Source organism: Melospiza melodia, chromosome 8 (genome assembly GCF_035770615.1).
Source record: "Melospiza melodia melodia isolate bMelMel2 chromosome 8, bMelMel2.pri, whole genome shotgun sequence".
Taxonomy (NCBI): domain Eukaryota; kingdom Metazoa; phylum Chordata; class Aves; order Passeriformes; family Passerellidae; genus Melospiza; species Melospiza melodia.
The window spans coordinates 3,097,501-3,120,093 of record NC_086201.1 but is presented as its reverse complement, the minus strand read 5'-3'; the positions used below and the strand labels follow the sequence as shown (position 1 = coordinate 3,120,093).

At 41.5% G+C, this 22,593-nt stretch overlaps 1 long non-coding RNA gene across 1 annotated transcript; it reads left to right on the top strand.

Annotated features, from left to right (window-relative positions):
• The first annotated feature begins 330 nt into the window (after nt 1-330).
• On the top strand, nt 331-17,322 carry LOC134420952 (uncharacterized). The gene is made up of 7 exons (XR_010028466.1): nt 331-421; nt 2,833-2,892; nt 11,039-11,208; nt 11,985-12,170; nt 12,582-12,754; nt 15,535-15,644; nt 16,904-17,322. It is a non-coding gene; the product is annotated as an uncharacterized LOC134420952 (long non-coding RNA).
• Nucleotides 17,323-22,593: the final 5,271 nt, after the last annotated feature.

Below are 22,593 nucleotides of genomic sequence, written 5' to 3'. Positions count from 1 at the left end.
CATGGCAGAGGGACAAGGGCAGGAGGGGCTGGAGTGTCCCAAGGGAGCGCGGTGTGAGAGCCCAGCTGAGCCCAGGAGGGTCTGCTCCAGAGCCAGGAGCTCACCTGGCTGCTGGGAAAGGGGGGAAAGATGAGCAGGGAGGGGAAAAATGGGAGTTTGTTCCATGAACAGGACATTCCTTGAGCTTTTATTGCAGTATTAGCCTTGTTACGTAGTTGAGATAGCAGAAAGATGGCAAAAGCTCCACAATTACAGCTAGCTCTAATTCCCTCTACTCTTTCTATTTCTAAAGCTTCTAAAAATCATTTTACCTTTTTATTCCCCACAGAAGGGATGCTGAACACTGGAGGAAGCTGCTTTCTCCTCTGATCTCTCTGCTGATCCCAAGTGGGTTATTGCTGTGCTCAGAGCTGGAGTGCAGGTAAGCTTTGAAGTACAGCTTGCATGGGAAGGCCAAAAAGCATAAATTTATACTCACTCCCACTGAGTGAACCTGTTTATTGCTCAGATGGGCTTTGACCTGCTGTGTGCTCACCTGAGAATTTCAACAGGGACATAAGTGTTTCAAGCGTTCAGAAGATTTTTAGGCACGGCTGTGACCTGCAGTGCAGGTGTGGTGGGAGTTAAAGGTAACATCTGCTGCAGATGTGGGAGCACTCACAGCAAAATCCCAAACACAGACTTGGATCAAGAGCAGAAGGAAATTTGTGGTGCTGTCCCAAGGAATGGGGTGTGTTTGGCAATGTCCCTCTTGTAGGGAGGGGTAGAGATGAAGTTCTGCATTGGTTTTGGTTCACCAATTTGAGATTTAGCTAATTTTGAGATTTACAAAACCAAGACAAATTTCTTCCTTGGATTAATTTTATCATAGACCTCTGCTTCATTCTGTTAACTTTAAAAAGAAACCTTCTTTTTTCCTTTTTTCTTTTTTTTTCATTGTTTGAGTTTTCTTTATTTGTTTTCCCCTTCAGTGGGGTATTCCATGGTCACACACCTGCCATGGCAAGAGAAGGGATTCATGGGTGTATTTCATTCATTCTTGGTTCACATGTTCACGCACAACACAACCTTTTTTCCCTTCCCCCATGGAAAATCAGTGGAGTCTATAATAAGTACAAAACCCCAAAGTACAGATGGTCACATCAGAGTGAGTTTCAAGATCTGCCTGACTGTGCTCAACCAAAACCTGAGGCATCTCTGCTCTGGGTTTGTACACAGTGGTGGGCATTGCATTACCCAAAATTCCAATATCTGCCATGAAGCAACCGCATTCCTAGTGGAGCCCAAAATCTTTTTGAGTGTTCTCCTCTCTTTAAGAGGAAGAGCCAAAAAGAATTAAAGCATAACCCAGTCTCACCACCTTTTAAAGGTGATTCTGAGTGTGTGGGTTTGAATTTCTCTGGTTTCACACATTGCTGGTTATGTTGCCTATTATAAAGGATTCAGTAAGACACACTTTCTCCCAGTGGTATTTTATTTTGACACATCTCAAATGAAAATACAGCTCATTATTTTATACAGGATTCAAATGTGTTGTCACCTGGTTTTCATGCATTAAAATGTGCTTCATTTTTGCTGTAGGTACATGAAAAACAGAATGAGTCTGTAATGAGCCTATTTAGTAATTTATTTATCTGTCTTTTTGGTCATCCAAAATTGGGGCAAATGTCAGGCTTTTCTTCTTTTACAATGTGTCTGTGTTGAGAATGCCAGTGCTCTCTTGTCTGGCCCTGTTGCATTCTTTATCTTCATGGTTTGGCTCTCAAGAGGCATATTTAAATTGTCATAAACATAGTAAAACTTTTCAGGAGAAAGCACTCAGAGACCTTGTTTATTTAAGTTTTAAAAATATTATTTATCATGCCCTGTAAAATATCATGTATCAATCCTCCAGGGACAGGGCAGCCTTTTCAAACCAGTCATAAGCTGAAAGTTTGTGGAGCATGCAAATTAGGAGCTTGATTAAATAAAAACTGGTGTTAAGTCTGTGCCTGGTGAAGTTTCTGTAGGCACAGCAGCAATTAATGTGGGGCCAGCTAAGCAAATCTGTTGTGAACACGTTTCATTTTATGCAACATATATACACACAGAAAGCATGAAATTTTGGCCCAGGTGGATGTGCCAGTCTGTTGAGATTACCTGATCCAGGAGGTGTTTAAAATTATGGAAACCACAAGAGATCAATACTTCTCCAAACGTCTCTGGCACATTGAAATGGATTCTTTTCAAAAAGAATGTAAGGTTTTTGCAAGGTTTCAACAATACCCAGTCCTTGTCTGAAAAAGGAGCCCATTTAAACTTGTGATTAACCAGAACCAACATTGCAGAGGTGGCCTCTGATCCCCACGCTTGAATTGCAGTCTTGGAACAGGGTGCAGAGTCTGGATTTAGCCTGAATTTTGTTTCATTTGCAGTAGAACGGCAGAGCTGGCAAGCTCAGGCACTACCAGTGCTTTGTGGAAGCTGACATATGAATTTGTTCTACAAATGTGCCAGGGACACACTGATCCAACAGTTAGATCACTTCCAGAAGACACAGAGTTGGATCTCTGAGCTGACTTCAAACTCTTTATTATTACTATCCAGTAAAATTAAAAATTCTGCCTCAAGAAACCAGGTGATGAATGCAGCACTCGGTGATAATCCCCTGAAAATGCTCCCATCTTCAAATGGATAAAATGAAATAAATAAATAGGCTAAAATATCCCAATCCTTCAAGCAGAGAAGGTCACATCCTCTCATGGCCTTTGGGACTGGAAGTTGCAGGCAGGTTTTGGGGGTTTGTGCTGGATTTTGGTGGGACAAAGAAACTGAAGTGAATTTTGGTTGCAGGAAAGAGAAGGAATGTGTATGGGAAGGATGGACAGGCCAACAGGAGGAAAGAGAAAACAGGTAAGAGAAAATTTCTTCAGCATTGTGTTGAGGAAACACCTTCAGATTTATTACATGGAAAAGAATTTTTAGCTCATTTTGTCTTTTCCCTATTTTTAAAAAGTCTTAATCCTTCTGTATCATGACACACAGCTCCTTTTCTGCATTTCTATTAAAGGCCACTAACTTTAAGTTCTGGTGTCTTAACTATTTTTATATTCCTGAATCAAACCTGCTGATAGCTGAACATGCTGTTTGAAAAAGAGGTCCCAAGGGAAAACACCATAGAAAGGAAATATATCAATAAGGAAATACTAGTAACTGTGATGTGATATCATTTGTGCTTTACTTCTGAATGGATCAGAGGAAGCTTGTCTGTCACTGCAAAAGGGAAAGGATCTGAGAATGAACTCTGTCAGAAAATACTACATTAAAAACTCCTCCTTCTCTGGCAGAAAAATATGCTTCTCCAAAAAAAAAAGTATAATAATAATAATGTGTTGATTTTAGGTAGTGTGTGAGAAGGAAGGAAATAAAAGCTGCAGAGACAAGGAGGAATGGTACGGTGTGTTCAGGCTGGGCTGGTGCTTCATTCACCAACAGTCAGAGAGGAGAGTGGAGGGTAAAAAATGGGGAGCTGCTGTATCCTGTGTCATTAACATTGGCCATGGGGTGAGTTTTTCCACAGTGCCTCTCATTTCCTGTCCTGCGAGGAACTGATGAATTTTTTTCCTGATAACTCTTCTTCAGTTCCTTTAATACTTGAAGGTAGTGGAAAACAAAGACAGCCCCCACTGACCTGCTGGATCCTGCTGCCTCCAGCAGCTAAAGGATTTTAAAAGCCATTTTAAAATTAAATAAACCCACAAAATTATAAAAACTTATTATTCATCCAAACTATACGTACAGTACAAGTTGATGCAAATTTTCAGTTATCATGGGTATTCAAGTGACATTGAAAACTCTGAGCATCCTTTTCATAAGTGCTGATACTTTAAGGAAAGAAAATCTGTTCTTTAGTTTTCATAGACTCACAGAAAGGTTTGGGTTGGGAGGGAATTTAAAGCTCATCCTTTTCCACCCTTTGCCATGGCAGGGACACCTTCCATTGTCCCAGGATGCTGGGACACCCCATCCAGCCTGGCCTTGGGCACTTCCAGGGATCCAGGGGCAGCCACAGCTGCTCTGGGCATCCTGTGCCAGGGCCTCATCACTGAGATTTTATTCCTAATGTCCCACCTAACCCTGCCCTCTGTGAGTTTGATTCTATTCCCCCTTGTCCTGTCACTTGTCCAAAGTCCTTCAAGCAGGCATGGATAGGGAATGCCTGGAGTTTGTCCCGTTGCTGGGAGCTTAGGGGACAGGGTAACCATCTCCTTTCCAGCCTGTCTCTCCAAAGACAACAAAAACCAGCAGAAGTTGGTGAAAATTTTTTCCTTTCACATAAATTTGTTCCCCTTTTTTTTTTTTTTTTTTTTTTTTTTTTTTTTTTTTTTTTAACTTCAATTCCCTTTTTACTTTTTTTTGCAGTTGCAAATGTTTTGAGAATCCATCATCCTCCCAGGTTGATGGCAAGGCCCTCGTGACCCAGCTGTGAGTCACCATTCCCAGCTGGGTGGCTCTGAAGAGAGACAAGGAGCTCAGATGTGTCCCTGATTCCCCACCAGCACAGGCCAGGAACATCTGTCTGCTCCTTCCCTTCCTTCAGACGCTCCCAAGGAGGGGGCAGACAGGCAAGTAGGAATATGAAAGGGAAAGGATCAACTGGCCATGTTGTATTAGCCAACTTAAATAATTCCTCTTGGCTGTGGAAACAGTCTTCCCATCCAAAGCTGCTTTTTTTTTTTTTCCTTTCCTTTATATTTTTTTTTCCCAAACAGGAACAATTTATTTCCACTTTTGGGCAGGTTTCTTGGCCGAGGGCGAGCTCTCCCCATTGCCTCTCATGAGCCACTTCCCTGTGTGTGCCCCCCAAGTGACCTCAGAAAGGGCCTCGGGGACCCAACTTTGGTGAATAGCAAAATCAAAATATGCAAATGGAGCCTGGATGATCCCATATATAATCATGCAAACATTTTTTCCTGCACTGCTGCCTGTGCCCAGCTTCCTGCCCTACTGCTCTGAGTGCCTCAGCACTGTCTATAGCTGTTGAGCTGAAGCACCCGGGGATGGCTCCTGAAGCAGGAAGAGAGTTCAATCTGCAGGATGGCTTTTCCAGACACTTTCTTTCTCATTCCCCCACAAGATAGTTGCTATTCCTCCGGATTTTCACTGTTGTAATTTGGATGCCTCTACTTCAGAGCCAAGAGGAGATAAATGCCTCGTTCAGCCTCTTCAGTCCACTCTAGTTCTATTTTAGTTTGAGGAGCCTGTGCTACTTGGAGAGTGGGAGCAATTCCTGCCAATAACTCAATCTTTCTCTAAAGTTCGGCATCTCACGCTGGGGGAAAAAAAGATAAAAGTGAAAAGTAAAACTACACTGACGCAGTGCAGGGAGCTGAGTCCTGGAGTCAGGTTTGGGTGACAAAAAGTGTGTATCTTGAATTTCAGAATGGGTTGGGTTGGAAGAAGAGACCTTAAAGATTATAATTTTCCGCCCTCTGCCATGGTAAGGGACAACTTCCACTATACCAGATGCTCCAAGCCCTGTCCAGCCTGGCCTTGGACATTTTCAGGGATCCAGGGGCAGCCACAGCTTCTCTGGAACCTGTGCTAGGGCCTCACCACCCTCTCAGGGAAGAATTCCTTCAAGGTAGAAGTGATAAAGTTCACCTGGGAACTTTATTTCTTTATTTGTAACGCTCTATGCAGAATCAGCAAAAGCCCAAACTCTATCTATTAAAAAAAATTCCATACAAATTTCCATTTTAAATTTGTAATGAAAAAACCCTAAACTTCTGCAACCAATTAATTTTTACAAAATTCTTTATATAATTTGGCTCAATTTTTTTAAACAGAATCAAGGAATGATTGATTTTCACAGCAAGCCCTCTGCCTAAGCCCATAGGAAAGCCCTCCCTGTGCTATCCCAGTGGGTGTGAGATGGGAGCATCCTGTGGGCTGAGGAGCAAGGGGAGAGGAAGTGTCATCCACAATATCTGAACAATGAACAGAGCACCTTCCCACAAAGTCAATTATCCTTTCAAAACAACCATCACACATGCTCAGGAACCAGAAGTTGATATTGTGATATTAATCCAAAGGGAAGGTTGAATTTTATTTTTTTTTTAATGTTGGCTTTTTGAGGATCAAGCTGGATATTTTCAATACATTGATAGAAGAGAGCCGTATCCCCAAACCCTCTTTGTTTCAAACACAATAATTTTTTTTTCTGGGCAAAGCATGAAATGAAAAACCCACTGTGAATCTCATTATATTTGATTTGAGATAAATGTTTCTAAAATATACACATGCATCAAAAATTATACATCCACCAGTGCGGATTGGATTCGGAAAACCTGGTCCAGTGGAAGGTTTACCTGGTCTAGGGGTAGCGAATGGAATGGTTTGGGTTGGAAGAGACCTTAACCCCCATCCCATCCCATCCCATCCCATCCCATCCCATCCCATCCCATCCCATCCCACCCCTGCCATGCTCAGGGACATCTTCCACTCTTCCAGGTTGCTCCAAACCCCATCCAACCTGGCCTTAGACACTTCCAGGTGTTAATTTAAATCAATGTTTTATATCTGTAGCAGCCCCTGTGCTCATCCAGAGACTTTTCTTATTTATCCAGTTGGACATTCTAAATTACTTTTATCATAATGCTGGAGAAATTATTGTCTCGCCTCTCTTAGGACATGCTGGAGGGTTTATTCTCCCCTTGCTATCTAAGTAGTTGTACTCATAAATCCTTGTGCACTGAGAACAGAATAGACTTTATATGCCCAGAAATTTCTCATGATTTCTAAGCTATTATCCCCAAATCCTAATTAACCATTATTAAAAATAATGTGTCCTTTTTAGAATGTGAGATATAGCAGCGCGATAAGATGCGATGTGAAAATCCCAAATATCACATAGTGTAATTCTGCTGCTTTACTTTCCTTCTTTTATTAGAGATTTTCCAACATACTGCTGCATTTCCATTCCAAGTGGCAAGATTCAATAGTGTATATTTTGCAGACTGCCAAAACAGAGCCATTGGATTTAGTTTCCTAATAATCAAACAACTGTATAACGTGCCTGTACATGTCAGGGACTGAAGAAAGCAAATTTATACACAACACCCTGTATTTTGTGGATAGCGATAACCCACCCAAATCTAATTTAATCAAATATTTAAAGAGGTAATAATTAATTTTTAAAGAATTGAAGTGAACCGTAACTAGGAAGAAATGTTATTGTTTATTTTTAATGCCAGAACAGTATTCCTGATGCATTTTTAATATTTCATTAAGGCAGTAACTTTCATACTGTATTTTTTCAAGTTTTTGTATCTCAGTGATACTTTTTTTCTTTTTCCCCTGAACAGAGGTGAAATATTGCAGGCAAACTCAAGGCTTGAACTGATACATTCTTTGAGGATCTTTTGTCATAACTAATTAAACACAACCAGAAGTATATTTAAACAAGTTAAGACACAACACCTGGTTGGGAGCCAGGCGAGGGCTTCTTTTTTTAGCTTGTGGCTGTGTCCTTCCCATCAGATGCAATTTTTTACCCTCTTTTTTGAGCTATTATTCATAATTCTTACTTTTAGGAGAGGTATTTTCAATCAGGGTTCTAAACCCCACCACCCCCTGTGCCCTCCAGAGCTCCAAACTGCGCTGTCTTGGTTCTTTTGTTTTTTTGATGAAGTGTCTCTCACATTTCGAGCCTTTTATACTCAAAACTGTGGAAGGCTGTTTATTGCACTCTGGCTCCAGCCCTAGTTAAAGGTGTGAACTACCAAAGTGGAAGGGAGCACATGCACATTAACACTGCTGTGGGAAACACTGCCTGACAGATGGATGCATGTTAAATGGATGTTGGAAGGAAGGTGTTTGCAATAAAAATCTTGAGTATGGCATCAGAGGAAGACCACACACAATTTTCCAGCTTTATGTCTGCAGCATATAAGGGTCAAGCTTGTTATAGTCCTCCCGCTTTTTTGTTTTTTTTTTTTTTTTGCTGTCACAGACTTTGCTCTGCTGCTCTCCACGGATTTGACAAGAAGGTGAAATATCAGGGTTCAAATGCCACATATAAGTGGTTCTATTTGAATTCCTACATACACAGACACGTTTCTATTTGGTATTTCATAGAAATATCTCCAAAGAAGGGCAGTGGAGCTGGAGAAGGCTCTGGAGCACCAGAAATGGCTGGAGAGGCTCAACCTGGAGAAAAGGGGGCTCAGGAGAGACCTTCTCACTCTGAAGAACTTTCTGACAAGAGGGCCCAGCCAGGTTGTCTCTCCTCCTCAGTATCAAGCAATAGGACAAGAGGAATGACCTCAGGTTGCATCAAGGGAGGTTTAGATTGAATATCAAGGAATTTTTCTTCATGGAAAGGGTGATCCAGCCCTGGCATAGCTGTCCAGGGCAGTGGTGGAGTCCCCATCCTCAGAGGAATGTAAAATGTGTGTGGATGTGACAGTGAGGAACATGGTCAAATGGGGTGGGCCTGATGATCTTAAAGATCTTTAGACCTAAGGGATTCAATGAAACATTAATAATTTTATTTTTTATTTTAAATATTTCAGCTATTTCCAGGAACCAGAGGATCTGAGAACTGATATAAATTGTCAGCTCATTCTGTGAAAACATAACAAAATGGTCTAAGAATAAGCTGAGTTTCTCCAGTTTCAGTTACCAGGTCTTGATCTGTGGAGGATGAAGGAGATGTTAACATCTCCCAAATACAGAACTGGGAATTTGACGTGCAGATCTTCCTTTGTTTGTGAAAATGTGTCTCTGAGCAACCCTGAGAGCTGAGGTGTTGAAATCCTGGCTGAGAATATATATCCAGGATTAGGTAGAGAGAACTTCAGTGGGAACAGTTATCTGGGATTCCTTAGACATTCCTCTGGTTGGGAACTTGCTTATAAAAATTCTTCCTTTTTGGTCCCCAAGGTATTGTTGTCAAGCACTTTGCACCTGAAGATTTTTCTTTCCCATTATTGAACTTTTCCTAACCCAATGTGCAAGGAACTTGACTGGGAGCATGGCGGGGGAGAGGAGTTTAGGCAAGAAGATGTCTCCTTATCTGACACCACGTTGATGGATCCCTTAGCTGTTGCCTGTACACAAAATAAGACGTTCCAAGCAGAGAATTGTATTGTCTATATTTTTGCTCTTTTCTGAAAATATTTTTGGCTAAACTATCTCCTTCCTACACAAGGAAATTTTGCACCCTCTACCTTAGATGAACTGTTTTTTCTTTACGTATGGAGCTCTTTTTAAAACTGAGTTCATAACTCAGTTTCCATTTGCTTCTTCTCATTTTCAAATATCTAGTCCAGGAATCTTTTCACCTGAGATTACCAAGAAAAAAAAAGAAAGCCCAAACACATGAATAACAGCTATGTACAGTTTACAACTTGTAGATTTGAATTTGTTTACATAAATTTGCAAATCTGAAAGGATCTGTGAGAAGACTGCGGGCAGGGAACACAACACAGGTCTCAGGTTATTTGTGGTTTTGTGTATTTGTGCTCAAAGTTTGCTTGGCTTTATGGAGACCTCCTTGTAAGTGATGCTTGTGCTATGACAATGGATGGTTCATAGGCTCTTAAAACAATCTGGTTTGATGGAAACGAGGGCAAATTCTTCCTTCAAAACTTTTGAATTGGGGAGGAGCATTTGAAGCCACACAACTGGAATATGAACATTCACACCCACTGTACCAACGGTTCAAAAATCCTCTTTTCTCCCTTAGGCCCAGCTCCAGCAAGCACTTACACACATGCTTAACTTTATGCACACGAGTAATCCCATCAGTTTAATGGGATTATTCCCATATGTGTAGTTACACACATGTAAGTGTTTGCAGGATTGGGGTCTATTCCTCTCGCAGTGATTTGAAACCTATGGTAGAAAATGTTGTGTGCAAGTTTGGTATTGCTTAATGGCCAAACATTAAAATATTGCTTAACAGCCAAACATTAAAACTGAATTTTTCTGCTGAAACAAATGGGGCTGTGCCAGCTGGTCCTGTCCTTTTCTGTGTCCAGTTTGACGCCTCTAAATTTTTTTTGTCTAATTTGTGACTATCACAGCATAAAAAGGGGCTTGTAAAGATAATTAAGAGCAAAAATACCAAGAGTGGAAATTCTCCATGTCTAGAGGTTGCTCTATTCCAAATCTTGATTGAAAATTTGAATTTCTTTTAGGAAATGTTCATATGTGTGCAAAATATCACCCTCTATGATGAAATAATCTGTAACTGTTTCAGCTCTGAAGAAAAGGTTTACCTTTCAAGTGTTTAATTATTGAAGTCTATATGCAAACAAATTTATAGGAGAATAATATTTCCAGGGAAAAATAAATAGGTATTAATAAATAAATATTAATAAATAAATATTAATAAATAAATATTAATAAATAAATTAAATGTATAAATCTGGATGCTCAGTGCGGGCAAACTTGCATGTACAGAATGAGCACTACCAAAAAAAAAAATCCACTAACCAACTTTTTAAAAAATAACTGAACTTACCCTTTCCTCCGACTTAGGGAGTTTACTTTTAATTTGAAATTCTGCAGCCAAGATATTATTTAAAAATTTAAGGCAAGTAACCATCTGCCATAAATGATAGAAAGGGAATATAAATAAAATAGTGCTTGTAGTATTCCAATGGAAATCACATGCCAAACGCTTCCACAGCCGAGGCAGCAGCAATACTTTCAGATGTCAGGAACAAAGGCAGGGAAAGGAGTTGCTTTGGCCAGGACATGCTTTGCTGTGCATGGTATCTCTTCTTGGCTGTCCTGAAAGACAACATTATTAAGCAATTTGGGCTGGAGCATCATTATGCCCCATGAAGAATTTAAGGAAGATCTTGACTTGAGCGTGCTGCAAGAGGAGTCCTGCTGTGCTATTTGGTGTAAAAGGATAATCAGTCTTATGCCACTGGCACACTGGAACACCTAATGGGATATGCTGGGCATCGATGTTCAAGGTTTTATATAAGGTAACAGCTGCCTTGGTCAGGCAGTTAATTAAATGTGTTAATTTTCCATACAGGCAGCAGTAGTGACAGCAGATCCGAGTGGGATTTTATGACATTTCGGGGTTCCCTTATGCGATCACAGCGATGGAGCGCACCCACATCATCCTTCACATCCCTGCCTTCCCCCTTTGGACATGGGAAATTTGGAAATTCACTCCCTGACTCCATGAATATTAGAGCAATGGTAATGCTCTGGTACCACTTACTGCATGTTGCCAGTTGTCCCAACTCCAGTCTTGAAAAGCTGTTTGGGCTTATTCCCACTCCGATATTGGTTTAGTCAGAGATGCAGCAATTCATTTACAAGGCAAAAGTGCTTTTTATTTTCTCCCTCTATCTTACATTCCTTATTAGAAATGTTTAATGAGCAGATATGCAGCCTGGAAATAAAGCAGTGTGATATTTTTGAATAGATAGTGTGTTCTTCAGATGTAGAATTACAGAAAATTATCTCCTCGTTCTTGATAGTTTGGCTTGTACAACGTTGCAGGATGACAAATTCAACCTTTTCCGTACGTTATTACTTTCATAACATGATAATAACTCAAATGCATCAAGAAAGAGAAGGTAAATGGGGACAATTCGTGAAAAGGACTAGGAGAACATATTTAGAAGTAATGGTCTGACAAATATGCAGACTGAATAATATAAATGAACTGAACAAGTTTCCTCCCCACCAACTGGATAATACAGTGTGAAGGAAAGTGGAAGAAATGCAAAATGCCAAGTTAGGCATGTGAGGACTGACCAAAAATGAGTCACACTCCCACGCTTTTGGCTCACCATTTGAAATATTTGTTTTTAGTTGATTGGGTAGCCACTAAAAGTATATGGCGAGCTTTGTTTGAATTTGATCTGTCACTTTTTTTTGATGGGTGACAATGATTTTATGACATATGTCACACCGTGTCACATCACTCACAGCACATCAAGTCACGCTCTGTCCCATCATTTCTGAAGGCAATAATGCCACTCAACACGACGTGACGTGACGGGACCGAACGCAACTCAACGGCTGAGAAAACAACGGGAAACTTCTGGAGGTGTGACATGGACCCCCAAAATTACACTGGAATGAGCCTTGGGATGATCCCAGGAGTCAAATGTGCAAAATGGTGCAGCTGAGTGACTTCTGTCTTCGTGAAGGTGGGCTCTGAGTTGCTCAGTGTAGAGCGGCAGGGAGTAGTTACTCTACTCACCGTTATTCTCACTGTTGTTAGCCTAAAAGTGAGTTTTTCAAGAAAAAATTTGCTGGAAAGATGAGCTTTACGTCTGAAATGTGACAAGGCCAGAACTGTCTCTGACCTGAAAGGCTGCGCGTCTTTAAGTGTTTTAGAGCTTTAAAAATTTCTGAAACCTCAGGGGATGTCCTAAGCATAAACATTACTTTAAGCCAGGATTTAGTTGGATGTGGTCTTCTAATACATTTCAAACAAAGATGGCTGCAATCTTTATGAGTTCTGCCCTAGTTTTCTAGCAATTATCTCCTTTCCTGTGTTATCTCCTTTCCAGTGTTTGTGTTGTATATGGTGTCTTATCTGTTTTTATTGACTGCAGCAAACTATTCCCATGTGCACACAAAAAGGACCTTCAGCTACATCAACAGCAGGATATTTCCATTTAAACACGCCACTTAAGCACAGAAAGTGAAGTTCCCTCCATTTTTGAAGATTTCACTGGAAGAGCCTGAATTCCTTAGCCGACAGGATTGCACCAGAGAAGATTTTCAGGTAGGTGAAAGTTCTTTAGTCACATGCATAACCAAAGATCAGGTCCTTGCTAACCCAAAGCCACACATGGCTCATCAGTCCCATTAATCATTAGGTTTCTTGCACTCTGAACACAGTTGATCTGCATATTTCCAAATCAGGGATGGAAGCCCCATCCCTGGAAGTACCCAAAGCCGGGTTGGATGGGGCTTGGAAAAACCTGAGATAGTAGAAGTTGTCCCAGTCCTTGGAAGGGGGTTGGAGCAAAACAGTCTCACCCTTAAGTTGGTGAGTACTGACATGATGTCCAGAAGACTGCTTTTGGCTCTGGAGTCAAACAGAAAGATGGATTTAGCTTTCTGAACTTTTGCACCACCCTCTTTTCTTGATTTTGTGTTAATGAGCTTCTTGTATATCCTTTACTGCTCTTCAGGTCTGATTTTCCCTGTTAATTAGCTTGGAAATCATCCTTGGTATCTGGAGTTTTCATTATGCTGTAGGGCAGATGAGACCTGAGCTGAGTAACACCCACCCCCCGTTCCTTGGTGACATTTTCCCATTGGAAAAAAAAAAAACCAACAAATTCCTCCAGCTCTCTACCTTTCTTTCTTTTCAAAATGCTGCTAAGTAATTTACAGCCTGAAAAACTTGAGATTCTTCCACCTTCCCTGCACACACCAACGAGGAACTCATGTAAATTCTCACTTTATTACCACACCTGTTAGAAATCACTGCTGCAGCTTAGGTGTGAAAAAATGTGGCTGTCCTGTACCTAGTGAGGAATCCATCCCAGGCTCGGTGTCAGTGCATCACCACTGCTATAAAACAGACACAAACTACTTTGGTGACATTCACTGTTACTGTACGTTGACAAGTTCCCATTTAATTTACTACATATGGTTCCGTGTCTCCATAGCTACTCTCGTGAATTCATTATTCATTAAATAAATGATGAATTTACTTAAATATTGCGGCCACATGGCGGACACAAATGCATTCTAATATTATTAACACGTTGCCAACTTGCAACTCTTCGAAGTCTGAGTAAATGTTTTGACAAGAAGAGGCAGCAAGAACAAATAAGTAGTAGCAGCCTAGATGAAGTTCAGCCATAGTTCTAACAGCTTTAAAGTCTTAACAGTGTTTTCACTGGGGCAGTACCAGATAAATTGCTCTTATGTGTGCATACAAGAGACTAAAATTCCTTTGAAAGTTTATAATTTCTCATGGGAAAACACAACATAAAAGTTACTTTTACTCATAGAAAAACAACACCATATTTCCCTGTCAACCTTTGCTGTTGGGAATTTCAAACTTTTTGCATTTTTTCCCTGTGATTCTTTTTCGACCCAAGGGACAGGCATTTACAACATAATTTACTTTCAGCGTGTCTCTGTAAATCATTGTAATACTATCTATGGCTAGTGGGAAAAAAAAAAGGCAGCACTCTCCAGTTGGACTGACAAACCACTTTTCCAAGACCTCAATAGCAAAGCAAAATCTCCCATTTCAGCAGGGCAGCACTGACACTGTGAGATACACAAAAGAAATGTATGTTATGAGGGCTTTTATATGAATTTTTATGTTTAGACGTTGTAATATTTATTGGGAAATATCTATTGAACTATGTTTTCTTGCAGCAAAATATTCAGGATGTGTGGAATATGAAACATATCTTAGTGGGAGAATTCTGGTGTAAAAAGAAAACTACTTATATTTCTTTTCTGGAAGTGTCAGTATATTTTTTCCTACTGTCCTTAAGGCCTTGTTGTTGTCACTGTTGTTGTACAGGCTTAACAGTGTTGTCAGAGGTGAGGTGCTTTAAGCACAGGCTGCCATAAAAAAAAAGCTGGAAACCTGTAGAGCCTTTCAGCCTCACTTTTTGAGACTGCTGCTAATATCAAGGCTCATTCAGTTTTACATTAGAACTTGATGACTTGCACATTGGTTGAACCTTCACCTTTTACAACCTTAATGGGGATTTATTAGCTATTTCACAGTGTGTAAATTTGAATCTAGGTCAGATGAGGAAGAAAAATAGGGCAAATCTGGGCCTTAAGTATAACCTGCATATAATATATCAGGATAAAAAAAAAAGGTGCAAAATTAAACAGATGATTAAAAGTGTCTAGAGCAGGCAGAGTTTGAAAAAAGAGCTTGATAAATTAGGGGTGTATGTAGGATTTTTTTTTTTTCCGAGTTCAAACTCAGGTGACTGGTGAAAGTCTGGTTTCCACACAAATTCAGCAGATTAAGGAGTTAAAATAGCTTGTTAACCTGTTTCTGCTAACTGCTCGCAAGAGGAAATGTAACACAGGTGTGTTTGATATTCACAAGATTAAAGCTTTTGTCTACCATCAAATGTTCACCACATTAAAGTCGTTTTAATGAGGTATTGGGAGATAATGAATGTAAGCCTCTAATTCGGTGCAGCACAGACAGCCTGGCCCTGCTCTGACCCCGCTGCAGCCAGGTACCCAAACCAACAGATTAGTTACACTTTTACACCAAAAATGTGTGCAGGATGGAACAGCCACTACCTGCTGCTGTCCTGCCCTGCTAAAAATGCATCTGGTTCAGGTGCCTTGAGTGATCTGAAGCCTGACATCAGATATTCCCCAAGTGATGGCACCCATCCCTTACCCATCCCTTCAGGAAGATTATCTGGAGGGGAAAAAAACCAAACCACAGCTGGTGAGAGAAGGAAGGATTTTAATAATGTGCATGCACGAGGTAAGCAAAAATGGCTAGAAATTAATACTATTTATGTTATTAATATTATCATTCGTTCTGGTACTCAGGGATGTTCAGAAAGTCAATAGCTGGAGTGAATAAAGGTTGGAAAGGTCCCTGTGGCTCACCCAGCTCTGTACTCACTGCTCCATGGATCCAACCCTCCTGCTAAGCTAAGGTACGCTGCCTGTTTGCTTATTCTTAATAGAATAAGCTCCAAATAAAAATAAAATTAAGATCCTGAAAGGTTCTCCAAACCAGATTTATTTTGGCATGCATATGCAGGAAACTATGTACTGTAGCAAGTTTTAAATACTGTATTTGGACACTAATTCTCAACTGCCGTCATCAGTTTGCTGACAGCCATCTGCTTGGACCCTGCTCCTTCCTCCCGTTCAGCACCGTTAAAGTAAAATATTGACAGAAACAACTTCTGCAGCAAAAGTGGAAAAGTTAATAACATAACTGAAGTCACACAGGATTTTTTTTTTTTTTTTCTTCTCTCTCTCTCTAATGTTCTGGAGCTCTCCTACAATTTTGTTTTACTCATGCCTTAATTTAGAAGTGTCCCACCCCGGCTTAAAAATAGGCCAGTGTTGTGTAGCCAGCTATCTATAGATGGCACAGGTTCCTGAGGAGAGATCTGGAGCTCCTGTGGAGTTCATGTGACTCCATGGAGTGAGTAATACACAGGCTCCTGAGGGATGTTGTCAGTCAGAGCTGGGAGAAGAAGTCATCGCAGTCAGGTTGTCACCGTGGCTGCCAAAACCTGCTACAGCACGAGCAGCAGATTGATGGGATTCAGATTTACCTGAATTTACACAATGCAGAAGCATTTTGAGCGGTGATGTAGGGAGCCTGTAATGCTTTACATCATTGCACACTGCTGTCTCAGAGCTCCTGGGGGTACCTGGGCACTTCCAGGATGATCCTCACCCTCCTTGGGCTGGGATATTTTTTTGTTCTGTACATGCTTTGTGATGATCCCCACGTTAATGAGTCTGAGATGTTCCAGTTGCAGGCTCTACCTTCAGCTCTTTGTGTGAAATGTCATTAAAGCCCTCGCACAGGTCATAGGGCAATGCTCAATAAAAGACTTTGCCACTAATTATTTCAAAAAGGAAAGGGAACTTGAACTCATGTACACATGCACTCACAGATATACATTCACATCAATAATTTATTTGTCATACCTATTTATAATACATGAATCTTTTATGCTTTATGGTGATACCATTGCAGTTTGCAGATTTACATCTCTTATTAAATTCCCCACACAACAAAACACAGTACTATGGAAATATATAGCCCCACAAACTGATTCAAGATTTCTAATCCAAGTGGTCTCACTGTCTGCAATATTCCTTTCTAAATTGTGCCATTACATCCCACAAATCGACTTGCAATGAAAGGTAATTTCTTTTTATTCTCTTACAGCTTTGTGGGAGAAAGGAAGGAGGAATACACCCCCTAAAGAACAGCACAACAGTTTCCAGGCTGAAGTCTCTAACATACACAACCTCCTCTGTGCTTCTGCAGACACAGACCCACCAGCCCTGTGAGAAGATGAGTGTGTTTACCATGTTGAAGAGATCAGCAGCAGATTTATTAGACAGAGTAAAGCCTTCGGGCAGACGAGAAAAATTCTAAAAAATCCAGTTTCCAAGCAGGAAATTTGAGGAGTGATGCAGAGATCGTGACAGAAGCTGAAAACTGCATGCAGAGACAATGCCTCAGTGTCAAAATTAACACATGAAAACAGCAACAATACATATTTTGGAGAAATGTTTTATATATTTGACCTGTTTCGTTGGTTTTTTTTTTTTTGTTTTTTTTTTTTTCCCAGTAGAGAAAAAAATGAATCAATCTGCTCACCACCCTGAGAGAGTGCAGTGACTCCCACTTCTTGCCTGGTGCACAGCCCTCAGGTCAGTGTGTGGATGAGGGAGGTGAACCCTGAGCACTCTCCATGCTGGACAGGGTGGTGAGAGGCTTCTTCTCCTCCCCTGTTCACTTCTGTCATCCCTGCTCAGTTTCCTCCCTCATTTTGGGATAGTCTCCTCAAAACTTGTGTGAAAATCCTTCACCAGAGTCCTCCAAGTGGTCAACAACTCCAAATCCCTTTATAGACCATGGAGCTCTGTCTGTCCCCACATCTCATGTGAAACACACAGCCAGAAATCCCCACCCTGCACTACTTGAAGCCCCAAATAAATTATTTTTCTCTTTAAGCAGCTCTGTGGACTGAAAGGTGAGGGTTCAGTGTGAAAATAGGTGTTATTTTAAACAGGCTGTCACAGTGTGGTGAGGATGGCTTACCAGCCTCACCAGGCTACCTTGCAGCTTCTCTTTCATGGTCTGGAACTGGAGGTGCTGCTGCAGCCTCAGAAACCACACAAAGAGATTAAAGATGTGATAGGGACAGACAGGAGGAAATGCTCATTTTATTCTGTGTGCTCTTCTGAAGGTAAACCTCCTGCACAGGTCCACGAGTTTCCAGAATTTGTTTGGAAGTTTCTATCTGTTTTCCAAAGGAGAAAAAGTACCAGCAAACCCAAAGCATGGAAAAATACTCAGCAGAATCAAGCATGATAGAAAAACTTCACACAGGCATTGCTGTTGCTTTGCTCAACCATTTTCTTCTGCTCTCCATCTACAAGGGAGAAGTAAAAGAGACCCAACACAGCTCTGTGCACATTGGTGGAAGCCTGTACTATTTTTCTCAATTAAAATCCCTGGGAAATGTGGTAACATTTAGCTCAACGTGTTAAAGAAGGTCCTTCCTATCTCTGTTCTCACCAGCTCTGTCTGCTTCCGTGCTGTGCAGCCCCTTGTGACTTTTCTCCCTGTTCAGCCATTTAGAACATTTAGATATTTTAGAGCCATTTAGAACATTTGGATGTTTTGGAGCCCTTTAGAACACTGAGATATTTTAGAAGTCACAGTGAATTCTGAGACACTTTGGACTGAAGATGGCATTTGTTGGTTTGAGTGGAACTATTTATTTTAATTTGCAAAGAAGGGTAGAACCAGGATTCTACCGATCAAATCCATCCCTGATGAGTGACGTGTGGCAAATTATTTTGCTTTTGTAGCATCTTTAATGCAAATGACTGTAAGGTTCCTGAATATTTGACATGAGGATGTATTTATTAAAGTGCTACAAACAAGTATCATTAAAGCAGGCAGACATACTATTAAAGATTTTATTAAAAAAACCCCCAAGCTTTCAGAATTGGATTAGAAACCTGATTTACATGCAGGTAAATAAAACAATGAAGAAATAAAATATCAAGTGAATAACAAATAGAAGTGTTTGAGGCCAGGTTGGATGGGACTTGGAGCAACCTGATCTAGCAGAAGGTGTTGGAACAATGATAGTCCATCCCATACCAAACTATTCTCAGGTTTTATGATTTTTAGCATACATTTGGGATAATAAAATAAAAACAAAAACCTTGGGCATCTTATGAACTAGTCAGACTATAAAAAAATCTTGTTGCCTGCTGTGGTGAGGCGACATCAGAGAGATTTCGTCCATCAGAGCTGTTCCAGGGGGGCAAAAGGCATCAGTCAATGTCCAGCTGCAGCCCAGGCCTGCTGAGGGGATTCCTCACTGTGGAACACTGGCCACGAATCCAACCAAAAACCTGGAAAAGGAAAGGAAAATCACTCAAGGTCTTTTCTATATATACATGCCAGGCAAGAGCAGCGCTGTAACACAAACTGCTGCCTGGTTTGGAGTCCCTGCTGCCAGCATTTGTGTCAGCTGAGCCTCCCAGGCTGACAGCTGACATTGCCAGAGAACCTACGAGAGTTCCACCAGAAAAGTGTCACAGAAGGGAACATCCAACCCTGCAAACCCAGCCCCTCTCCCTGGCTGGCATATATGAGAAATGCTCTGAGCAGCATCCTCTGAGGTCACACCTCCCCTTAATGAGTTTCCTAAAAGTTTACAGCAAGTTTCCTCAGTGGCACAGGTAGGGTTTCATTGATCTCCACCAGGTCTGTCATTATCAGAGGATGGGTTTCCAGTTTCTGATTAATGAAAATTATAATTATGTACAGATAATGGAGAGGGAGACAGAGATGTTTCCATGTTACTTTAAACAAAGAAGAGTTAAGGCCTTATCTTAACTATGCATTGGCACTGCAATGCGAAATGGTCATGCAAAATTAATTTTTAATGTGTTCAATTTATATTAAAAATTTCTGCAAGTGTGTGATTTTTTTTTTCTAAGGCTGGAGTGCTACTTCATTTACAATATTCCCTGAAGGTGTTTTTTTCTTTAAAGAGACTCTTAAACTGAAGCCATTTTAAGGGTTTTATGAGACATTATGTGAGCTTTCATATGCAAGTTAGTCGTTAAGTACCAGATATTATATTCTGTAATATGCTTAAGTGATATTAGAGGCTGTATATAGCCTGCAGTAATGGCTATTGCTGCTTTTTTAATTTATCAAGAAAATGTTGCTTAAATAAGGAGCAAATCAGTGCTTGGGTGTTAGAAAATATAAATGTAAAGGAAGTAACAATATTGTTGTGACATATTCTGTGCTCTCAGCTTCACTGGGGAGGAAAACCAGTGGCTGCTTTCTCCTACTCCTGCAGACACACGTGGTAAGTCTCATATATTACATGCTGGACATCTATAAAAAAGAGAAATTTTACTAAACAGTCATTGCTCCTCATGACTTCATGAGAATTTATATAATGCCTCTGTTACCTGTTTTTTTTTTAATCATATGATTCCTGGCATTCAAAGTAGTAACTCATATTTTGATTTAAATGAGTGATGTCTTTGAATGTTCAGCCTACAAAGGGGAATGCTTTTGTTCAGCTGGATTCACTGGTCAAGCTGTAAAAGAATAAAAAAATAAATCACAACAAACCAACCCTCACACAGTGAACAAACTTTCTACTTTTTGCTCCACCCTCCCTCCTTTAATGTAAGAGGAAGGAAAAAAGAGAAAGCTTTGAGCTGACAAGTTTGTGGAAATGTAAAAGTCACTTGACTTTCCTTTCAGATGTTCCTCTTGCCTTGTCCTGACACAGAACAAAGCCCATCTGTAGCTGTGCTGCAGAGAGGGGAGCACAGGAGTGTTTTGGGCCGACAGCCCTTGGCAGTGACACCTCGTGCTGGCCACAGAGTCCCCCACCTGCTCTGACCCCTGAGTGGAGCCCAGCTGACCGCAGAGCCACTCAAAATAAAAATATAAAATATTCCTCCTCCAGCCACGGACACCTCTGCTGTGCCCAGCTGCAAACTCCCGCTCTCAGGCAGACTTGAGATTGAAGAAATGTATTTCCAATGAAAAATAATCTTTTCCATTTTCTTCCCTTCTCTCCCAGCTGCTGATTCCCACCCTGATTCCTGTTCTGGAGCTGTGATTAATACTTTTTTTTTTTTTTTTTTGTTAAATCACATCATCCTTCTCTCTCCCTCTGCCTCTCCTCCCCCTCCTCTTCCCAGTCCTCCTCACAGCTGTGGATCCTCACTGCTCCTTCCAGTTGCCTCTGCTGTCATCCTGCTCTCTTCCCTCCCCCAGCTCCCTTAAATATTTCAGAGGAAAGTAATCCAGCTTCATCCAGGCTTTGTGGCACTCCTCTTGTCTGCACTCCTCCTCTCTTGCTGCCTTTGGGAGCAATGAGGCCCTGCGCACCCTCAAACCCCTGGAATCAGCCTCCTAAATAAACCCTCACCCTCAAACCCCTGGAATCAGCCTCCTTAATGAACCTGCACCCTCAAACCCCTGGAATCATCAACCTCCTTAATGAACCCTGTGCACCCTCAAACCCCTGGAATCAGCCTCCTTAATGAACCTGCACCCTCAAACCCCTGGAATCAGCCTCCTAAATAAACCCTCACCCTCAAACCCCTGGAATTATTCTCCTTAATGAACCTGCACCCTCAAACCCCTGGAATCAGCCTCCTTAATGAACCTGCACCCTCAAACCCCTGGAATCAGCCTCCTTAACGAACCCACCCACAAATGAGCACCAAGCTGGGCACCAAATGGGCAATATGGGCCCAGCCAGTGCCAGCCAAGGGATTTGGGGGCTCTGAGTTTTGCAGGGATCACATGGGGCTCTCTAAAGTGATGCAGAGAAAGCCTGGGATAAGCATCCCCAGGCTCCCACTGGCGCCTGGGCTCCGCCTGCTCGATGACCTCAAGTGGAGCGCCTGAAATCCCATAAATGCCAAAAATCAGGGCTCCAGAGGGATCCTCTTGGCAGGCAGGAGATGGCCAGCGAGCAGAGGGCCTGTGCTCTGGGGGAGAGGAGGTCAGCATGGGGTGAGCTGCCTTCCCTTGCAGGACAAGCCCTGCCTCGCACATTTTTTTAATGGTTTATGACCACTAAAGATTCTCTTCATGGACCAAAAAAACTTGGCCCAAGCCTCTTAACTCTACAGTAGCTGTCAGGACAACCACATATTGACCGAAACACCAAAATAGTCCCATTTTCATCATGAAATTCTCATTGATGGCTCCCCAGTCCAAGCATGAGAAATGATTTTGCCCTCACACCCCAAGAGCAATGATTTTGGTGTCCCAGCTCAAGCATGGAGATTTCCTGTGGTTAGAGGACAAGCTGATGCTGTGATCTGCCCATTATCCCTTCACTGAGGCAGCTTTTGAATTTCCCTGGGGGTGTCCCTGCCTCCCCACCGTTTCTGGCTGAGCAAGCCCCAGTGTTTCTGGTGAAACAAAACTAAACCAACAGATAAAGGAGTAATAAGTAGAATAAATCTCCCAACACCCGAACCACCTCCTGTCCCTGCTCTGCACTGTGCTCCCTCCCCATAATGACAGCCAGCACCACTCTCATCTCCGTTCCACAGCCACTCCTGTGGTTCAGGAGCCAACTTTTAACCAGCTTTAAGCTCTTTCGTACGGCCCAAACCATTTTAGCCTTTCCCCAAGGATGTCTCTGCATGGAGGTTTCCTGTTAGTGTCCGTGTGGTCAAAGGGCAATTAGGCTTTTCTCCTGCAATTTGGAGCTTGAACCGGCTTAATCTGTGTGAGGCAACACAAGCATCTGCTTCTCCTCTGCCTCCCACCCCCTGCTCATGCACACACAAAGCCTCATTATATTAATAAAATATTTTCCCATTCTTCACCTG